We start from the raw sequence: 21,736 nt of genomic DNA on the forward strand, positions 1-21,736 counted from the left end.
ATCAGGGAAAATTTCTTGGAGAAGGAGGATCTGAGATGAAAGATTTTATTTTTTATCTATGCTTTTCATTCTTTTAACTTTGCATTTTGAAATAATGTCAGTCTTAACAAAAACGTTGTATGAATAATACAAAGAATTCTCATGTATCCTTCATCCAAAGGTACTAAATGTTATATTAAAAAATGCTCTCTCTCATATATATGTGATACATATATTTATAGACAGATACACATTTTTTAAACCATTTGAGTGTAACTTGCAGAGTATGTCGCCTTTACTCTTAAATACTCGAGTGTGTGTTTCCCAAATGCAAAGACATTCTCTTCCGTAGCCTACAATTAGCAAAATATAAAATTAATACTGATCTAATGCTACTATCTTATACGGAACCTTACTCAAATTTCACCAATTGTCCCAACATGTACTTTATAGCAAAAGAATGTCCCAGCTCATGTGCTGCACTCAGTTGTGGTATGTGTTTAGTTTCCTGCAGTCTAAACTGGTTTCTTTGTCTTTCCTGACCTTGTCATTTTTGAAGTGCATAGTCTAGTTACTTAGGAGAATGTTGCTCAAGTTGGTTTTGTCTGATGCTTTTTCATTATTAGATTTAGCGTAAGCAATTTTGGCAGAAATGCCAGAGGTGAGATTGTGTTTTTGAGATGAGTTTTAAAGAACGAGGAGAAGCCAGCTTGCAGAACCTATGGCCAGATTAATTTATCTTTGCATTCAAGACTTGGGAGGATGGAAGGTGAAGGGCAAAGGGAACGGCTAACCTATAGTAGCTAGTATTTATCAAGTACTTACTACGTGCCAGGCGCTGTTCTAAATGCATTACATAAGTTAACTCGATCATCCTCACAACATCCTCATAATTGTTCTTTTCCCATTTCTCAGATCAGAGAGATTGAGACACAAAGAGATGACAAAGCTAGCAAGTGGGCCAGCCAGGATTCAAATCCAGGCAGACCGACTCGACCGCATATACTGTCAGCAGACGAGACAGTGAAAGCAAAAAATCTTAGAAAAAGAATGGCTTGCGGCGAGTTCAGAACCAGCTGGCTTGGAGAACAGCGTGCATGGGCCGGTCCAAGCAACTGCAGTAAAGAGACTGTAGTTTATGGCCGTGGCGCTCCCGCCCCCTGCTGGCTGCACGCGCTTATTGCATACTTTTGACATGCATGGAGGGGGCACCTCTTGTGCAGAGCAATGATCACCGAAATTTCTGCAAAGTTCCTGAAATTATGCCTGATCCATGAGCATGCATCAGGAAGAAACTGGCATTCCTTCCATTCTTCTTGCCTCAGCTCTCTGGAACGTTCTAAAGGTTGCTCAGCAGAATCAATCCTAAGTCCTGTTCTCACCAACTTCTGTGAAACTTCCTAGATTTTTTTTTTTAAACCATGACAAATTTGGAATCCACTGAAGCCGTAAGGAAGCTACAGTTAAATTAATCAGAATACAGTCTCCAGACAAGACAATCACTGCCGCTGAGGGAGCGTGTTTGTCCTTGGACAATATTTGAAAAAGATCTGTGCAGCTGAAGCAAGTCATCTCACCGTGGGCTCTGAAGAGCCGAGGAGGATACCATCACTAGGCAAATAAAATGATGGAGAGGAAAAATTCCTCTGAAAGAATCAGAAGTAGCCTCTGTTTTCAATCAAATTCCCCTTCTCTTCAGAGATAAAAGGCTGTCCTTCTCAGATTCAAAACCCCTGAGGCTTCCACAAAATTCCACTGTTTTCTCTAGTAAGGAAAAGTAGAAGGAAAATAAAGCCAGAAAACAATGGAAAGGCAGTCTTAACAGGACGGCACACTGATTCATTCATATATACCAGAAATAGGCCTGGCAAATAAAAAAAGATTTAAGTCTGTGTGTAAATTCTCAAAATATATTCTATAGGGAAATATGCTCATTCTGCTTTTATGGCAGACTCAAACAAGACAGTGGTCATTATTAAGCCACTTCTAATCTTTAAAGTGAGCAAGCTCTTTGCTGGAATTTTGAGGCTCCCGATGCAAGGATGTCCTGTGTGAGTATTAACTTGATAACTTCTGGACACCTGTCTATCTGTCAGGTTTGGAAAGACAGTAACAAAGTGAATCAGTTATACATATACATATATCCCCATATCTTTTCCCTCTTGCGTCTCCTTCCCACCTTCCCTATCCCACCCTTCTAGGTGGTCACACAGCACCGAGCTGATCTCCCTGTGCTATGCGGCTGCTTCCCACTAGCTATTAGTTTTACATTTGGTAGTGTATATATGTCCATGAAGAATTAATCAGAACTCCATACCTTCAGTCAGTCTGGAAACTACTGTCCTGCATCAGTCATCTATTGACACAACATTACTGGGTAGCCACCATGAAACATCTGTGCAAAACAGAAATAGACTCATAGACATGGAAAACAAACTTATGGTTACCAAAGGGGAAAAGGAATAAATTAGGAGTTTGGGATTAACAGATACACACTACTATATGTCAAATAGATAACCAACAAGGACCTACTGTATAGAACAGGGAACTTTATTCAATATCTTGTAATAACTTATAATGGAAAAGAATCTGAAAAAGAATATATATATATATATATATATATGTATAACTGACTCACTTTGCTGTACACCCGAAACTAACACAACAATTTTAAATCAACTATACCTCAATTTGAAAAAAAGAAAAAGAAAAGGAAAAAAACCCATCAGTGGCATGTATCATTAAGCATTCACTGCTCTCAGGAATTCCCTGGCAGTGCAGTGGTTAGGACTCCACATTCTCACTGCCAAGAGCCCGGGTTCAAGCCCTGGTCCCTGGTCTGGGAACTGAAAATCTCACAAGCCACATCACGTGGCCAAACAATAAATAAAAATAAAATAATTAAAATATTGTTTTTTTTAAAACAAAAGCACTCACTGCTCTCATGTCTGGGGTCAACTAGATGGCTCTGTTGGTACTGCCTGAGCTCACACTTGTCTCACGCGTCTGAGACCATGTCTCTCATTGCCCAGCAGGCCAGGCCAGAGATGTTCCCAGTGTAGGGTTCTCAGCACGTGCACAAATGGAAAACACAATGCCTTCTTAGACCCAGACTCAGAAATGGCACTGTCACTTCTGCTGCATGCTATGGGTCAAAACAATTCATGAAACAAGTCCAGATTCCAGGGAATGAGACTGTCTTTTCTTCAAGAGGAAATGTAGTCTCAAGGCAAAGGGCGTGGGTACAAGGATGGGTCAAAGAATCGGGGCCATGGCTGGAACCTACTACAGGCTCAGAAAATCAGTAAAATCTGCCGAGTGACTCTCCACTTTCCCACGTATACGCTCTTCACTTCTCTCAGTGGATGATCCACAAACAGTGCTCTCGAGATTCTCCTGGTGAGATTCAATAAAATGAAATGCTTAAAGCTTAAGGACAGCTTTTCTCCCTGTGAGATCTGGAGCACCCCAGATCACTGGAAAGATCATCCCAGAGCCTTTGGATCTGATATGAGTTGCCACTTATTGCTATCAATTCCTCATTACTACCTGGTCCAAACTTCATTAGAGAACAGTCTAAAGTTTAAGAAAAAGCAGGAAAATGTCCCTAATTTTGTCTCCTACTATTTCACAATCTTTGGTCAAAAAATATACATTCATTTATATTTTGTTTTAATTTTTAGAAACGTGTGACAAAATAAGATTTTAAAAGTGAAGGTATCACAGGTTAATTTCTTGTAATTGCAGTTGGAGTCTTTCTGGGAAAAATTGGGCTAAAACAATTTTAGCCCACACGTACTATTTGGAAACTATTTTATTTGTGAGAAGAAACTAAAGGAACTTTTTTTTTCCTTTGCTTTTGGCTTTTGAATGACCATGCTGAAATTTCTTACTTGAATAAGTTCATATAGTGACTATTTTGTTCTCAAATGACTTGGTTTTACCCAAGTCATTATTTCCTTCCTTCTCAGTCTTTCATTCCTCTTTCTTTTCCCATAACTGTTCTGCTGCCTCACTAGAAATAACATGTAGATGGAAAATACAAGACCCTTCTTCCCTCAGTTTGCAAATTTATAAACAGCATTTAATGGGTGGATCTAACATTTTACTAATTATCTTTCTCCTGCTGTAGTCCCAGTAAATTTGCAAAGAACGAGTGCAAAATGTACTCTTGTTTCTGTTTTATTTTTTCTCCTAGTTCGTCAAGATTAAAGTAACAACAGGATGAACCATAATATGCTTCTCCTGGTATTTCCATCTTGCTGGGTTCATGATATACCTGGTAGCCCAATTTTCCCCAGAAGGATAAGCGCACATTCGAAATGTTAAACCCTAAACAGAGACAAATGTGGAAGCAATTTGAGATCCCCCCATTGCTTCCCAAGTCCACCGAATCTCTTAATTTAGCCCCTTGACCAAAGATCTGCTTATTTTACTGCCATACAAGTTCTTTTTTACTCCACCTAACAGTCTGCCTATACCTGTTTGTATGTTGGAATGTAAAAAACAATTTCAAGGAATAAAACCGACTCCCATAACCTATCTCTGCTAATGCCAAATATATTGATTGCTTGACCTTTTCTAAGTCTACTGACTAGATGGCATATAATGTTTGCAGTTTAAAGATGCTGACGTATCTCTTTTCTAAGTCAAATTTAAACTCTGACGACCCAAAATCAAACCCCACACCCTGTCTCAACCTGCCCCGCTTTCCACGACTCTCTGACATTTGGACACTGTTTATTGATTGAATTTTTAGCAGCTGTTATTCAAGGACACCCAGATTTAGCTGGACCAGCATTGGAATGGCAGTCTCCTAAGTGCCTGAAAATGATCCAGTTTGACAAAAATGTGTATAATCTTTCTGCAGAAGTAAATGGACTCAACAAGGCCATCAGTTTAACTGATAATTCTCATCCAATTACGATTATCACAATAAACAGTTTTAGAAACAAAGGCATTCAGAGTATGGATTTTCCTTTTCAAGAGAGGAAATAGCACGAAAGCCATTTAGTTTTCTCATTTTCAATTTTTTTGAGGTGTGAAATCCATAGTCTAAAATCTACTTCTACATGATACTTTAAAACTAGCATATCAGTTGGGTTTTGTTTAGGTTGCTATGAAAGAATAATTTTCCATCTCTCAAAAAGGATTTTTAAGCACTTTAAAAATGGCAAAAGTTTTTAAAGTTAAGTACATGGCTTCCCTTTGACAGAATCTTTGCAAGCTGTTCATGACCTCAAAGATCAAAGACAACACTTCCAGGCTTCCTTGGTGGCACAGTGGTTGAGAGTCCGCCTGCTGATGCAGGAGACGCGGGTTCGTGCCCCGGTCCGGGAAGATCCCACATGCCGCGGAGCGGCTGGGCCCGTGAGCCATGGCTGCTGAGCCTGCGCGTCCGGAGCCTGTGCTCTGCAACGGGAGAGGCCACAACAGCGAGAGGCCCGCGTACCGCAAAAAAAAAATAAATAAAATAAGACAACACTTCCATTTTCATTTAGTGAGCAAGTCATTCCTAGCAGCTTAATATCCACAACAGAAATGACTATAAACACCTCCACTTAAGAGAAATAATCAGTGGAGCACCACTGTTGACTCGATATAAAATTCAGACTGGAACACAGGCATCTTAACATCTTGTACGGTTTAGCTCTGGGTGCATAAGACTGGTCCCAAGACACTTTGAGCAGTTTTCCCATTGATATGAAAACGAGTCTTTACGTTAACTTGCATATTAGATACTCTCACCTTCTACTTAAAATAGAATTAAGGTGATCAAGTTATTGGACACTCTTAGTATGCTATTAACTTTGTGTTCTTGGAAATCCAGTCTTGTTGTAAAATGAGATTCGAACGTGAAGGACAGAATCATCACTTCCTGCCATCAAGGCAGAATTCCTCCCATAAAACCAGTGGTGACCTGGAACCAAACCAATTCATATTGGTTCTCATGGGGTGATTGTGTGCATCTGTGTTTTGGGCTGTGCTGGGTCTTTGTTGCTGCGCGTGGGCTTTCTCTAGTTGCAGTGAGCAGGGGGTCACTCTGTTGCGGTGCGTGGGCTTCTCATTGCGGTGACTTCTCTTGCTGCAGAGCGCAGGCTCTAGGCACATGGGCTTCAGAAGTTGTGGCACACGCGCCTAGTTGCTCCACGGCATGTGGAATTTTCTCAGACCGGGGCTTGAACCGGTGTCCCCTGCATTGGCAGGCAGATTCTTAACCACCGGACCACCAGGGAAGTCCTGTGTGTATCTCTTTTTGTATCTGTGTTTAGTGATATGTGTTGGTAGTTTGAAATTGATTGTGGTGGGAACAGTTATACCACAGAAATTGGCAAGCTACTTGTAGGTTTACAAGTTAGTATCAGGGAGATGAAGGTGTTCTATATCTGTATTGTCAAATAGAGTAGCTGCTAGCTGCACGTGGCTACTGAACAGTAGAAATATGCCTGGTGTGATTGAGGAACTAAATTTTTTACTTTATTTAATTTTAATTTAAATAGCCATATGTGGGTAGTGGCTACCATTTGGGGCTGCTCGGTTCCACTGTGAAATAACAATGTATGGCATCTGCCAAGGTTCATGGGGCCTGAGGTAGCTGAGACTTGAGAAGAAAGAGCAGCACCTAAGATAGGGGTTACTTCAGGTCTGAGGATAATGAAATGGAAGAGCAAAGCCCTTCTGGGTTCTATCATTGCTTTTTGAATCTGCTATCCATGCATTCAGTTGTTCACACACCAGGAGCAGTCAGTTGTGGGGCAGGCAGAGGAAAGCTACCTCCTCATTAAGGTAGCTCAATAAAGAAAAGTGGCCCCAATGACCTAAAATAGTGGTTACTAAATTTTAGCATACATCAGAAACACCTGGAAGTTTGCAGCAACATGGATGGACTTAGAGATGATCATATTAAGTAAGTCAGAAAGAGAAAGACAAATACCATATGATATCACTTATATGTGGAATCTAAAATATGACTCGGGCTTCCCTGGTGGCGCAGTGGTTGAGAGTCCGCCTGCCGATGCAGAGGACGCGGGTTCGTGCCCCGGTCCGGGAAGATCCCACATGCTGTGGAGCGGCTGGGCCCGTGAGCCATGGCCACTGAGCCTACGCTTCCGCAGCCTGTGCTCCGCAACGGGAGAGGCCACAACAGTGAGAGGCCCGCGTACCATAAAATATATATATATATATATATATATATATATATATATATATATGACCCAAATGAACTTATCTATGAAACAGAAACAGACTCACAGACAGAGAACAGACTTGTGGTTGCCAAGGGGGAAGGGGGTGAGAGAGGGATGGATTGGGAGTTTGGGGTTAGCAGATGCAAACTATTATATATAGAATAGATACACAACAAGGTCCTACTGTACAGCACAGGGATCTATATCCAATATCCTGTGATAAACCATAGTGAAAAAGAATATGAAAAAGAATGTATATGTGCATGTATAATTGAATCACTTTGCTGTACAGCAGAAATTAACACATTTGTAAATCAACTACATTACAATTTTTAAAAAATGAGGAAAGTAGATTGAAAAATCTTATCCTGTAAGTAGTGAAGAAATATTTTATAGGCTTTTTGGGAGGTGAGGGGAATGTTCAGATAGGGGATGGGAAACTGAGGTAAAAAAATGGAGTAAAAATTTTTACAGTAAAAGAAAAAAAAGAAAGAAAGAAAACCTAGAGGATTTGTTGAACCATAGATTCCTGGGTTCTACTCTGATTCAATCTGTCTGGGTTGGGGACCAAGAATCTGCATTTCTAACACATTGTAAGTAATGCCGATATCGATGGTCCAGGGACCAAACTTTGAGAACCACTACTTTTAAGCTAATTTATGTCAATCTCCAGCTCCTGCTTCTTCAATCACAGTCTGCATGCTTTTCACTCAGACTGAAATCCCATTGACTGTGTTTCCTGAGATGCTACAGCAAATCTCATTACTCTTTGTTGGTTAATTCTGCTCTTAAGATCTGGAGTTAAAACTGCAAGAAACCTAACAAGCTCTCCTACTTTGTCTCTTGCGGGATCCCTGGAGCTCTGTTGTTCCCACTGTGTCAGATGCTACTTTTGGATGTGAAATTTAAAGAGTTTCTGCTCATAGACGTAGCTGTTTATGAAAACTGCAGACACGAACTAATCCCTTTCTCTCTTTCACGCTCCCTCTCCCCAGTCCTCATAATACCTTCCAGTAGAACACACTTAACACAAGCACAAAAAGCAAAAATAACCTCCAGTATATACCTACACTTTGCAAACTCCTTGACGATATAATAGATTCAGCTGTAACTAAATTGTTTTCTTTCCCAGAAGGAAGATGGTATAATGGGCTCTTCCCCAAATGGAAATACATCTATCTGAGTAGTTTGGAGACCCAGGAATTTGGATCATGAGAGTAAATGGCTTCTCAGAGACTTTTTTTCTAGTTTAGCAAATCAAGAATGAAAGGCTTTGTGCTTTCTCCTGTTCTCGTTCCATCCCTCCTCAGCCAGAGGATGTTCAGCAAGACATTTTTTTATATATATAAGCACTTATAAAAAGACTTTTAAAGAGTAGTTTTAGGTTCACAGCAGAATTGAGGGGGACAGTACATAGGTTTCCTATATACCCCCTGCTCCCCACAAATGCACAACCTCTCTCACTATCAACATCCCCACCAGATGGGACATTCATTACAAGTGATGAACCTAAGTCGGTAAGTCATAATCACTCAGAATTCATGTTTTACATCAGGGTTCACTCTTGGCGTTGTCCATTCTGTGGGTTTGGACAAATGTATAATGTCACGTATCCACCATTACAGTATCATAGAGAGTAGTTTCACTGCCCTAAAAATCCTCCGTGCTCTGTCTGTTCACCCCTCCCTCCCTCCCCTCAACCCCTGGCACCCACTGATCTTTTTACCATCCCCAAAGTTTTGCCTTTCAGGAAGCCATTTTTGAAACTAGTCCTGGGAGAACTAGGATAAAGAAAGATTAATAAATACAAGCTTAGTCATCAAGACAGAAATGTTAGCTAAAAGCACATGTTGGTGATATAAAGAGAAATTATACAGCAGGAGAAATACAAAAGGGTAAACTTCTGAGGCACCAACTATTGCCTTGACTGCTGGGAGTTTTATTTCTGATCTGGACGTTTCCTCATTTTATGAGACAGTCTTCTGTTATGTCTAATCAGCACATTGTTAGGAAATTAAGGAACATTTTTAAAGCAAGAGCAGAGGTACCAAACTCTGTTCTTTCATGTGGCTATTTTTATCTCTAGGCTAAACCACTTCTAGACTAGGAAAAAATTCCTTAGCTTTCCACTGTAAACAAGAGATTAGATCTAAACTCAGAGCAGAGTATTGAATAAATAAAGATGAGAATTCACTATTAGTTCTCTTTACATACAGATTATTCACAGTATGGTTACTTGCATACTTTTAAATCCAACTAGATTGGCTTTAAATAGTCTACTTAGTGGCAAAAACAATTGATATATGTTCAAAAGCAAATTAATTTTAAGGTTAGCCTGAACAAAATATTTTGAGATGGTAAACCAAATGGTTCCCCTCACACACACGCTACAAAAATTTCAAATACATACGTAAGTCAGTTTTTTCCAAACTCCACTATCTCCTCTGCACAGAAAATCAAAAGTTGACTTATTTGTCTAAGAATATTATTCATATTCTCCAGCCTCAAAAAAGGGTAAAAATTGAGATTAATGACATGCCTATGAAATAGCAATGATATATATGATTTCACACCATATTTATGTACTCCATATCAAGAAGCTACAAATCATTATCTCTCTCCTTCTTTCCCATTTTCATGTATTTCTTACATCATCTACATTCACCAGGTCCTGCAGTCATTTCTTTTTCCATTTTATACTTTCTTCACCTTTAAATGATACATACTTTAAAACACCAAGAGGAAGGTTTGAGTTGACATTCATAGCAACTAATTTTAATTCTTCACTGGGACTAAAGTGCTGTCATTCAAAAAGTACTCTACACTCTGACCCCTAAGATAAGACGGCCTTTAAAAGAAGAATTCTGAATGGATAGTACATATAACACAGAAGTAGTTTGGTGCCAGAACTTGAAAAGATAAGATGTCTGTTTCTAGTATTTTCTTGATAATAGAGCAGGTCTCTGTTACTCATTGGCTAAATTTTCTAGCAATTGATAAATTAATTATAAAGAGGAAGTTATTCTGGCACCCCCCCTTCATCCAATCAGCTTTTCCATTTCAGAGCTTCTATTAGTAATGAGCCATACTTGTTAATGTGTGCTCACCATTTGCTGAACACCAGTAAGCACTTTACACCTGTAATCTTAGCACTTTATGTTAGTTCATTTAATTATCAAAACAATTCATAGCAACAATCATTTTACAACTGCAAAAGCTGAGTTTTGAAAAAAAATTAAGAATTGTCCTGGTTCACACAGCTGGTGAGGGCAGTGCTGGATTCCAAACTCTGAAGCTTCAAAGCTCATGCATTAAACTCCATTCACTGCAGCTTACCTTGAAAACTGTATCCCAGTGAAAGAGCTCAAAAAGAATGAGATGGTAGGAGTTTTTCAAAGTCTAATGAGATCCAAATGTCAACTAAAGCTTCCCATGAGAACTATTCATTACAACTAGCTTACAAATAGGTTAAAGAGGAAATTAGCTAAAGTAGATTTTAATCACTTAAATGGCTTTTTTCCCCTTCAACAGGTGATTTGTTTCACCAAAGCAAATTCTGCCGAGAGAGTTAGATAAATAAGCAACGTGTAATTGAACGGTCCTTATCTAGTCTTCCTTGGAAGTTAGAGGAATTAGATTCATGGTTTCTGTCGCTTTAGCTGTAAAAAGAAAGTTAATATTTCAACTAATACCTTATAGCAAAGAAAAGGAACTAACAGTGACATTTTTCTTTTCTTCTATCTTTACAATGTTTAGCTATTTGCAACTGAACCAGTAGTACCAAAATCATGTAGCCTGCTCAAAACCATGAACCTTGACTCTGCAAGTTATTCAATTATTTTTAAAAATCAATGTGACATACTTCTTTGGGTATTTATATACTACTCATTTCTTTACCCATGACACCCAGAGATTTCATCAACCCAACGTTTGTTCAACAGTTACCAATGAAACAACTTTCTTAGAGAAAATCAGGTGATGGGTTTCATTTAAACTTAGAGGAAAGAAAGGGTTAAATAAAGAATTGGGTGAGGCACAAAATTTCCAGTGAGCTTAATTTAGAAAAACCCTGGAGTTTTGGCAAAGATGGCAGAGTAGGAAGATCCAGAGCTCACTTCCTCCTATGGACACACCAAAATTACAACTATTTACAGAGCAATTGTGTACTGGAATGACCTGAAGACTAGCAGAAAAGATTTTCCACACTTGAAGATATAAAGAAGGAACAACAACAAGACGGGTAGGAGGGGTAGAGACATGGTATAGTCAAAACCCACACATCACGGTAGGTGACCCACAAAGAGGAGGGTATTCACAACTTCAGAGGTTCTCCCCAAGGAGCGAGGGGTCAGAGCCCCACATTGGGCTCCCCAGCCCAGGACATTGCACTGGGAAGATGAGCTCCCAGAATATCTTGCTTTGAAGGCCAGCAGGCTTTGTGTATGGGAGAGCCGGAGGGCTGTAGGAAACAGACTCCACTCTTAGAGGGTACGTGCAAAATCTCACACATTCCACGTCCCAGCACAGAGGTAATAGTTTGAAAGAAGGCTTAGTCAGACCAATTTTCTGAACTTGGAGACCACCCAGAGATGCAGGAGGCAACTGGAGCTCACCCTGGGGACATTAACACATCAACACAGGTGGCAGCTATGTTGGGGAGCTCATTCTACCATCTGGACTCTGGTGCTGACAAGCACCATTTTGGAGTCCTCCTTCTGGCTTACTAATGATGGAGGCTTACCCACTCACCAGCAGGCCAGCACCAGTCCTGGGACACCCTGGGCCATAAAGTCAGCATTGTGAGGACCCAGCCCCACTCACCAGTGGGCTGGCACCAGCCCTGCCCTCCCCCAGACCCCATAGCCACCTGCACCAGGACTTAGCCTTTCCCACCAGTAGGACAGCACCAAGCTCACCCTCCCCCCACCAACAAGCCCCACTGCCAGCTACTCTGGAACCTAGTCCAGCTCAGCACCAGGCTGGCACCAGGCATGGGACCCGTAGCCAACTGCTCCAAGACCTGGCCCCAACCACAAGCAGGCCAGCAGCCATCGCATGAGGCAGGACCTGGCAGTCAACTGGACCATAGGCCAGCCCTGCCTACCTACACTCACAGTTAGTTGGCCCCACCAAAACAAGAGGGTTCATGCAACCTACATGGGACACCCCTAGAGCGTATAGCTTCAGGTGACTATAATGGAGTATGCTGGCGGACCCCAGAAGATGTCTCCTACAAAAGCAAAAGGCCACTTCTCCAAGATTGGAAAATGTAACTGACCTATCTAATGCATAGAAATAAACACAGAGAATCAGGCAAAATGAGGAGACAGAGGAATATGTTCCAAACAAAGGAACAAGACCAAAACCTCAGAAAGAGAACTAAACAAAGTGGAGATAAGCAATCTTCCCAATAAAAAGTTCAAGGTAATTGTCATAAAGATGCTCTGCGAACTTGGGAAAAGAATGGGTGAACACTGTGAGAATTACAACAAAGAGTTAGAAACTATAAAGAAGACCTAAACAGAGCTGAAAAATACAATAATTGAAATTAAAAATACACTAGAAGAAATCAATAGTAGATTAGATGATACAGAGGAACAGAGCAGTGAACTAGAAGACAGAGTAGTGGAAATCACCCAAACTAAAGAGAAAAGAGCAAAAAGAATTTTAGAAAATTAAGACAGTTTAACACAACACTGTAAATCAACTATACATACATACACACATACATACATACATACATAAATACATAAAAATGAGGACAGTTTAAGAGACCTCTGGGGTAATGTCAAACCTACTAACATTTGCATTATAGGGGTCACATAAAGAGAAGAGAAAGAAAGAGACAGAGAACTTATTTGAAGACATAATAGTTGAAAACTTCCCTAATCTGGAAAAGGGAACAAACATCCAGGTCCAGGAAGCACAGAGAGTCCCAAACAAAATGAATCCAAATAGGGTGACACCAAGACACATTATAATTAAAATGACAAAAAATAAGTAAAAAGAGAGAATCAAAGCAGCAAAAGAAAAGCAGCTAGTTACATACAAGGGAACTCCTATAAGACAATCAGCTGACTTTTCAGCAGAAACATTGCAGGACATAAGGGAGTGTCACAGTGTATTCAGAATGACAATATGAAAAACCTACACCAAGAATGCTCTACCAGCAATACTATCATTCATACTTGAAGGACAGATAAAGAGTTTTACAGACAAGCAAAAGCTAAAAGAGCTTAGAACCACAAAACTGGCTTTGTAAGAAATGTTAAAGGGACGTCTCTAAGCAGCCAAAAAAAAAAAAAAGAAAGAAAGAAAGAAAAAAGACCACGACTAGAAATAGGAAAATTACAAAAAGAAAACTCTCAAAGGCAAAAATACAGCAAGGTAGTATATCAACCACTTATAAAACTAATAGAATGATTAAAAGACAAAGGTAGCAAAATCATATATAAACACAATATCTAGTTAAGGGATAACACATATGTAAAGATGTAAAATATTATGTCAAAAACATTAAATGTGAGGGGAGGAATAAAAATGCAGGGTTTTTAGAATGCATTCGACCTTAAGAGATCATCAACTTAAAATAATTATGTATATACATATATAGGTTGTTGTATATGAAGCCACACCCTAACCACAAACCTAAAACCTATAGATACACAAAAAAGAGAAAGGGATCCAAACATAACACTAAAGACAGTCATCAAATCACAAGGGAAGAGAGCAAAAGAGGAAACAAGAACAAGAATTAACAACAACAGCAAAAAAAAAAAAAAAGGAAACCATTAACAAAATGGCAATAAGTACCTATAAATAACCACTTTAAATGGAAATGAACTAAATGCTCCAATCAAAAGACAAAGGTTGGTTGAATGGATTAAAAAACAAGACTCATATATATGCTGTCTATAGAAGAGAAGAGAAGCAGGGCTTCTCTTTTATGGGGGGGAGTAAATAATGCCAGAAAGAACTGACTGTAGGAAAGTGGGATGAGTGGGTACCCTGATTGGACAGTTGAGAGGTTGCTCCATGTTCTAATGCTCAAGGATGGGCCAAAGTTCAGGAGCCTGGAGGAAGGAAAGAACCCTTGACTAAAGTTTGGTCAAGTCAAGTTAATGGATATTTTTTCGGTTTGGTCAGTGAGGACAAATTTTTCAACTAATTTATTTACAAGATAAAGGATGAGAATTAGAAGGGTCTGTGTCTAGGTAAATAAGGAGTTCATCTTTGAGTCTCATCTAAGCCATATGGGGAAGGGTAAGCCGTTTCCCATAACACAAAAGAATAAAGGGATTTCTTAGCCTCGCTATTTTCTAGGAGCACAGGGCTCAGGTTAAGTTCAACATTGTTAATCTGTCCTTTTATTCGAGACAAATGAATATCATTCATCACTGAACAACACAGAGGGGATAAGGAGTTAATCAGGATCTAAGCAACAGCTTCCTGAGGACTCTTGCTCACATTGTTCCTGCAAAAACAATTCAACCATCTATTGAGGAGTGGTGACAAAGATCAGTTGTTATAGGGTTCTATAGAGTAAGATCTTAAGAGAGATGCCTAGAAAGAAAAAATAAATACTAGTATAAAATTCTGTATTGTAGAAAGGAGTTGAACCCTGAGGGTATCTAGCCCGGTGGATTCTAAGATGTTGATGGATAGAAACATTTCAATTTTCCAGAGCTGCTCACTGAGTTTCTTGAAGCTACAATTTCAATGCTCTTGATAATGGTGACACAGTCTGGGTTATTTCACATATAAGAGCGTTCATTTGTCCAGAGCTCCTTAGTGGCCCAGACCATGGCTTGTCCATGGAGAAATCAAAACCAGGCATGGTTCACTGCAGTGAGAAGTCCTTCAAGATATATATCAAGTCATCAGACTTTAGCTCACAGATATTCTTCAAATCCTGAGAAAGGCCAGCTACATGGCTGATGAGAATCTGAGTGGTCAGGTTTTAGGTCTTGATGATACCAGGTCAGAAGGGGGAGAGAAAAAATTGGAAACGTTACCAGACTCAAGTTTGGCTACTGGCCACTCAAAAGCCAATAATCAAGAGGCAAGTGTTAGTAGAAAGGAAAGATGCTGTATTCAGAAAAGCCGACAATCTGGGGAGAAGGTGGACCTGTATCCAGAGACCAGCTCTGAAGATTCTGCTGAGACATGACAATTTTTAAAGCGAAACGATCTCAGTTAATCATGAGGTGAAAGGTCAGATTTTTCAACATTTTTCCATTGCATGCAGATTGCTGACTTCTCTTGATCTCCCTTTGGATGCTATCTTGTCCACGTGGAGCGTGTCGTTCTTTAACTACTTAATTCTTTATTTTTACTCCTTTTAATCCAGGAAAGGAATCAATAGGTTAGGCAAGGCATTGTGTACATTCTGTAAAGTGAAAATCAGGAGTTAGGTTAAATGTTGCCTAGTGATCTCATTTTTATGATTAAGGTTTAAGGGGAACAGAAATAGACAAAACAGGAAAGGGGCAAAAGAGCTTTTTACAAATCCCCACTTGTTGACATCATTCCATTTCTGTGGGATTATGGGCGAAGGTCCATCTTCTGTAACTTCTTCATGCTGACGTAGGGTGCCATATTCTTAGAGTGGAAGATGTCGACATGGGTCTGTAGCATCTCTTTGCTGACAATTTTAGTTGCTCGCTAACATGTGGGCAGAGCAAGCTACAACTATTTTGATGCCCACAAAGATATAGATTATTATGAGCAATAGTGTTACTCCTTTTTTTTTTTTTTTTTTTTTTTTTTTTGCGGTACGCGGGCCTCTCACTGTTGTGGCCTCTCCCGTTGCGGAGCACAGGCTCCGGACGCGCAGGCTCAGCGGCCATGGCTCACGGGCCCAGCTGCTCCGCGGCATGTGGGATCTTCCCGGACCGGGGCACGAACCCATGTCCCTGCAACAGCAGGCGGACTCTTAACCACTGCACCACCAGGGAAGCCCATTAATCCCATTCTTGCATCAAACACTGAGTCTGTGACTCTACTGTCCTAATCATTAACTGCTCAAGCCCGCTCCTTTGTGACTCTGGGAGGCCTGGGAGACTTCAGCTTTTCTACAAACAAGAGACAGGGGACATAGAGGGGCCTTTGTACTTGGGGGAGTCCCACAGGGTTCTGCTCTGTTCCAGAAATATTCGTTTGAAAGGTTGAAGCCAGATATTGATGTAAACTAGAAGAACTGAAAATTAAGTAAGTGTTGAAAATTTATGCAAGGTGATGAGACAGTCCAATTTACAGGCAGGTAACAGTGAGAGAAGAAGTTAATTAAATCTCTGCCAGTCAAGTCAGAGTTTGCATCCGGTGTGCTATAGTTTTCTATTGAAACACAAAATCTCTCTTTACGTGTCAAAGAGGGTTGATAACAGTATAGACTTCATAGTGTGGCCTTTGGAGAACTAAGCAGCCCAAAACAAAAAGCATACCAGACTCATGCTAGGTACAATAATGCTGAATAGATGTGAATTATTACTGCTGTTATTATTATTTTTGCTACAGTAGCCAAAATATCTTTCTTACACCTGGCTTGGGTGTTCTTTTCTTTTTTCTTACTTTTTTTTTTAATATAAAAATCATCTTTGCCCATTTCCCACTATTCAAGATAAACTCTATTAGTTTATTTATTTTATCACTGCACTTAAATGGATAAAAATATACAAACCCAAATGTCTAATAATTAGAGAATAAAAACCAAATGGTTTATCCACCACCAATGGTGCCATTTATAGCCAAGAGAGCCTAAAATTGGTTCTAATGATGTAAAAATACATCATAATACATTAGCTTTAAAAAAACATAAAATTGCATAGCCAAATAAATAGGATGGATAGGTGATAGATAGATGATAGATGATAGATAGATAGACAGTAGATAGATAAGATAGATATGTATGAAAAATAGCAGAAAGAACACTTGTTATATCTTTGGACATTCTGCATCCTCTCTCTCTTAATAACATTTTCTGAGCATCTCCCTGTTTCCACAAATAGTCCTTTAGAATATATACTCTTAAAGTTATAGCATTAAGACATATTTCCTCTATGTAATTTTTCTGTTAACCTCTGACTCTCTCATTGAGAATTATGTGGTAGTAGATGGAACATTAAATTGGCAAGCTCATACAGCAAAGACCCAAATAAATCTTCATTTGAGACAAAGATAAATCCAAACCACAAATGCCATGATCAACAGAGGACAAGATGAGAGAAATAATAAAGAGAAAATTGGCTCCCAGAAATATGAGGGAAACATATATATCACAGTCTGGGGTTTGGAATGAGCCAATCTGAAGTTATTGAGGTTCTCCCACCCCAAAGGTGAACTAGAAAATCAGAGTGGTCCTTCTTCCATTCCTACTCTTTAAGCATTAACACTACTGTCTAGTTTGCTAATACCCATATTTCTTCATGTCTCTTTGGTTTTGTATAAGCTGTTCTTCTCTCTGGAACACCCTCCCCTACTCATCCATCTGGCAAACTCCTCTTCACCAAGTATCAGTTCCAAGCCACCTTCTGCATGAAGCTTTCCCTGATTCCCCCAGGGAGAGTTAGGGTTTCTTGTCCTGATGTGCCTCTTTGGCTTTGTAGGGACCTTTATTATAGCCATCCTTGTAGCGATTTTAACATAACCCTTTGCAAGTTGGTTGTCCATAGTATACAGTGAATTCCTTGAAGACAAGGTTTTCACCTCTTCATTCCCAGCACTTATTATAGTAGGTGCTGAATAATTATTTCATGAATAAATAAATGGACAAATGAATGAAACTTTGTGATACAAGAAAGTGAAATTTAATTGATTATTTAGAATCAAAGATAAAGTTTGGGGTGATAGCAATTTGCACTGTCTAATTCCTAAGAATTATTAATAGTCCCATCTTACACATAAATTGAGACCTAGAATGATTAGGTAACTTACTCAAAAAATAAATTTCAGAAAAGAAATACAAATGGCTCTTGATTATATGAAAAGATAAATGTAAATTAAACTATTTTTCACCTATCAGACTGTCCAAAAAAGGTATTATAATAGACTCTTCTGGCGTGGTGTAAAAGGCATTTTCATATATTACTAGTAGAAGTATAAGTTGGAACCACCACCAATTTGTCACTGCATATCAAAATTACATATTTATATAATGTTCAACCCAGAAAATCTACTTTTAGAAATCCATCTTACAGAAATACCTATACCTATATGAAATGGCATATGAACAAGAATACCCATTGCTGTATAGTTTGTATAGCAAGACGTTAAAAGAATCCCTTTTGTCTGTCCACAGGCTAAATATATTATGATACATCTAGGACAGTGGTTCTTAAAGTGTGGTCCCCAGACAACAGCATCAGTATCAACTGGAAACTTATCAGAAATGCAAATTCTCAGGCCCCACCCCAGACCTCTTGAATCAGAGATTTGGGGGTAGAGTTAATGTGTTCCTCTGTAGTTTTATATTGTGATAAATATAAAATTTTGAAAAATACTGATCTCAGCCATGGAGTACCACACTGCTGGGGAAAATAGGAGGGCGCTCTCTATACCCTGCTAAAGCAAGATCTCCAAGATCCTCTGTTAGGTGATGGAAGCAAGCTGCAGAAGAGTGTCTGTAACATGTTACCTATTGTGTTAAAGGGAGGAGGAAAGAAATCATATTTTAATTGGCTTTCCTATAATTTTTTTAAAACTCTGAAAATCTGGATATGTAAGAAATTAAGAAGACTAATTACCTATGGCTGAGGGGTCGTGGCAGATGAGGGGAGGGGAGAAAGGAGTAGGAGGGAGAATTTAACTATGAACTTCTTTACGTTTTGTGATTTTTTTTTAACCGTGTGAATGTATTAACTCTAAGAGAGAGAGAGAGAGTTTTTTCTAAGAATGCATATCTCCCAAGTAATAACTAGAAAGGCTAATTGCTTCCTACTCCATCTTTCTTTCTCATCAAGACCCTGGAAAATTGTGAAGTTTCACTTTTTTTTCTTGAGTTGCTGATGACCTATAATAAAATCTGGTAGATAACACACAAAAAGACACACATACACTCCCATGGGTGCACATGTGCACACACACACACGTGTAAAGAAGGACTGGCTGGTTTTATTGCTTTATTATCAAGACAATTAATTTTCTAATTGCTATTTCTAAGTTTAAAGACATTTCCTGCCCATGTCCTGCCATGGAGTTTGCCCAATTGCAGGAATGTGCATCTATCCACAAACTGCCTGCCTAAATGAGGGCAATCATTTAGACAGATCTAAACTTAAGGGTCACTAACAATGCAAATATCAGGTCACATTGATCAATGATAAGTAAATTAGATAAAACAGTGCACCTACTATATGGTTTGTAATCCTAGAATCGAAGCAAAGTCCAAACAGCTTAAATAGCTTCAAATGTACACTACCTGCTAAGAACAAGAAATGTCTTATGGTGTTGTAATAGCTGTCTGTGGGATTATATTGTTGTTGTTAATTTGATGTGTGACCCTCAATAATTACTAAGAGATTCAGTTGTCCTTCCTACTTAAAAAAAAAAATGAGCATGCTCATCTGTCTCACTGAAATGTGATAGGAATTAAGGATTTTTTTAAATTGAGTAATATTTTTAGGTCTTCAATTCCAGACATTATGCAAAAAGCAAATAACCTTGTCATAAATGTCTTACTATTTTGTTCTCTTTTCAATGTAGTGACATTCGGACAGAGTTAAATCCCAAGATCCCTGCTTGCTGCCAAACTCTAAGATGGAATCAATAGCAATGACCTCACCTTAATCTCCAGAAGGACTGGAAAATTACAGCTCCAGGTGACTCTTTCTGGCTTGTGTCCTCAGGAGACCTTTCTGGCCCTGTGCTGTGGAACAAGAGGCCTAAACTTGGTGTATTTACTGTGCTGTTTGCTTTGATCTGAATTTGCCTCCGGTAAGTACCTTTGAAGTCCACATATTTCTTGAGACTGTTGCCCTGAAGATACCCAAAATGAGCCATGAGATACCCAAAATGAGCCAAAATGAGCCATGTGTCTTGACCTGTTGTGGAAGCTCAAATGAACCATCAGTAATAGGAAAGAAGAGAACCGAGAGAGACCATAGCCAGTGATGGATACAATTGCTATCAGGGTACTTCTTATCTATTTCGGAGACAGGCTGTAAAGAGCTTGGAAAATGTTTGCCAAGTGCTTTGAGTCCTAGAGAAAAAATATTAGTGGAATCCTTTGAGACAAAGAAGAGGAAAGGGTTTTTTTTAAAAAAAAAAAAAAAAAAAAAAGGACAGAAAGCGCAAAGGGGATAATAGAAATTCAATTCACCAAATATTTATCGAGTGCCTACCTAGTCCTAGGCCCTGGGCTCAGTACCAAGATATATAAGGTGCTTTCAGGACAGCACTCTGGAGAAGTGGAAAGACCAGTTTAATAACAACAAGGTGGATTAAAATAAATTTCATGAGGGAGATGTTCCTGTTTTATTTGTTTTCGTTCCCAGCAACTAGCACTGTGCTCACACAGAGGAGGTTCTCAATAACACCAAAGACATGAATGAACAAATAACTGGATACATATACTGGGAAGAAACTTGTTTATATCTCAGTCTACCTCACTTCTTGCACGATTCCCTGCCCGTGACTTTAAAGCTGTATCGTCACTGAGATGATGCCTTTCAGAAGCACTATCCATAGGGGGCTTCATTTGAAGTGTATTAGTGGCAACTCTTCCCATCACTTTGCTGCTGTCAACTACAGGGGGCAGCTTGGGGCCTTGGCTGAAATAATACTGCTGTGGGCAATGTTTTTGCCTCCTCAACATTCATAGGTTGACATCTATTCCCCAATATGAGGGTATTGATTAGGAGGTGAGGCCTTTGGGAGGTGATTAGGTCATGACGGTACAGCCCTCATGAATAGGACTAGTGCCCTCATAAAGAAACCTCAGAAGACTCCCTTGCCCCTTCCACCATGTGAGGACACAGTGAGAAGACAGCCACCTATGAGCGAGAAAGCAGGTCCTCACCAGACTCCGAATCTGTAGGCACCTTAATCTTGGACTTCCCAGCCTCCAGAACTGTGAGAAATAAATGTCCACTGTTTAATGCACCCAGTCTACAGTATTTTTGTTATAGCAGAACAGACGAAGACAAATACTAATACTGTATATTAGGAGTAAGGAGACCAACCCGTCCTGTTTTGCCCAGGACTTTACTCTGTTTAATAGTGAAAGCCCTGCTTTCTGGAAAACAGTTCCAGACAAATTGGGGTGATGGGTCACCATTATTAAGGACTTCCTGTGGACTTTTTCTCCAGTATTTTCCTTCCATTTTAGTGTCAGAAAATTGAAAATGTTAGACTATAACTTCCTGAGTACAGATTAGTGATTTCCCTTCTACAAAAATGAAGCTCTTCTCATCTCTCATTTCTCTCCAAGATATTCACCCTTTTAAAAGTTATCTGACTCTTACTGCTCTATCCCCAAGAATCCCTACTTACTTGTATCAAAAAAAGTTTTAGAGCTGAAATAAAAAACAGAATTAACTAATCTAGTTCTCTTTTTACAGTTGAAGAAACTTGAA

Source organism: Pseudorca crassidens, chromosome 5 (assembly GCF_039906515.1).
Source record: "Pseudorca crassidens isolate mPseCra1 chromosome 5, mPseCra1.hap1, whole genome shotgun sequence".
NCBI lineage: Eukaryota > Metazoa > Chordata > Mammalia > Artiodactyla > Delphinidae > Pseudorca > Pseudorca crassidens.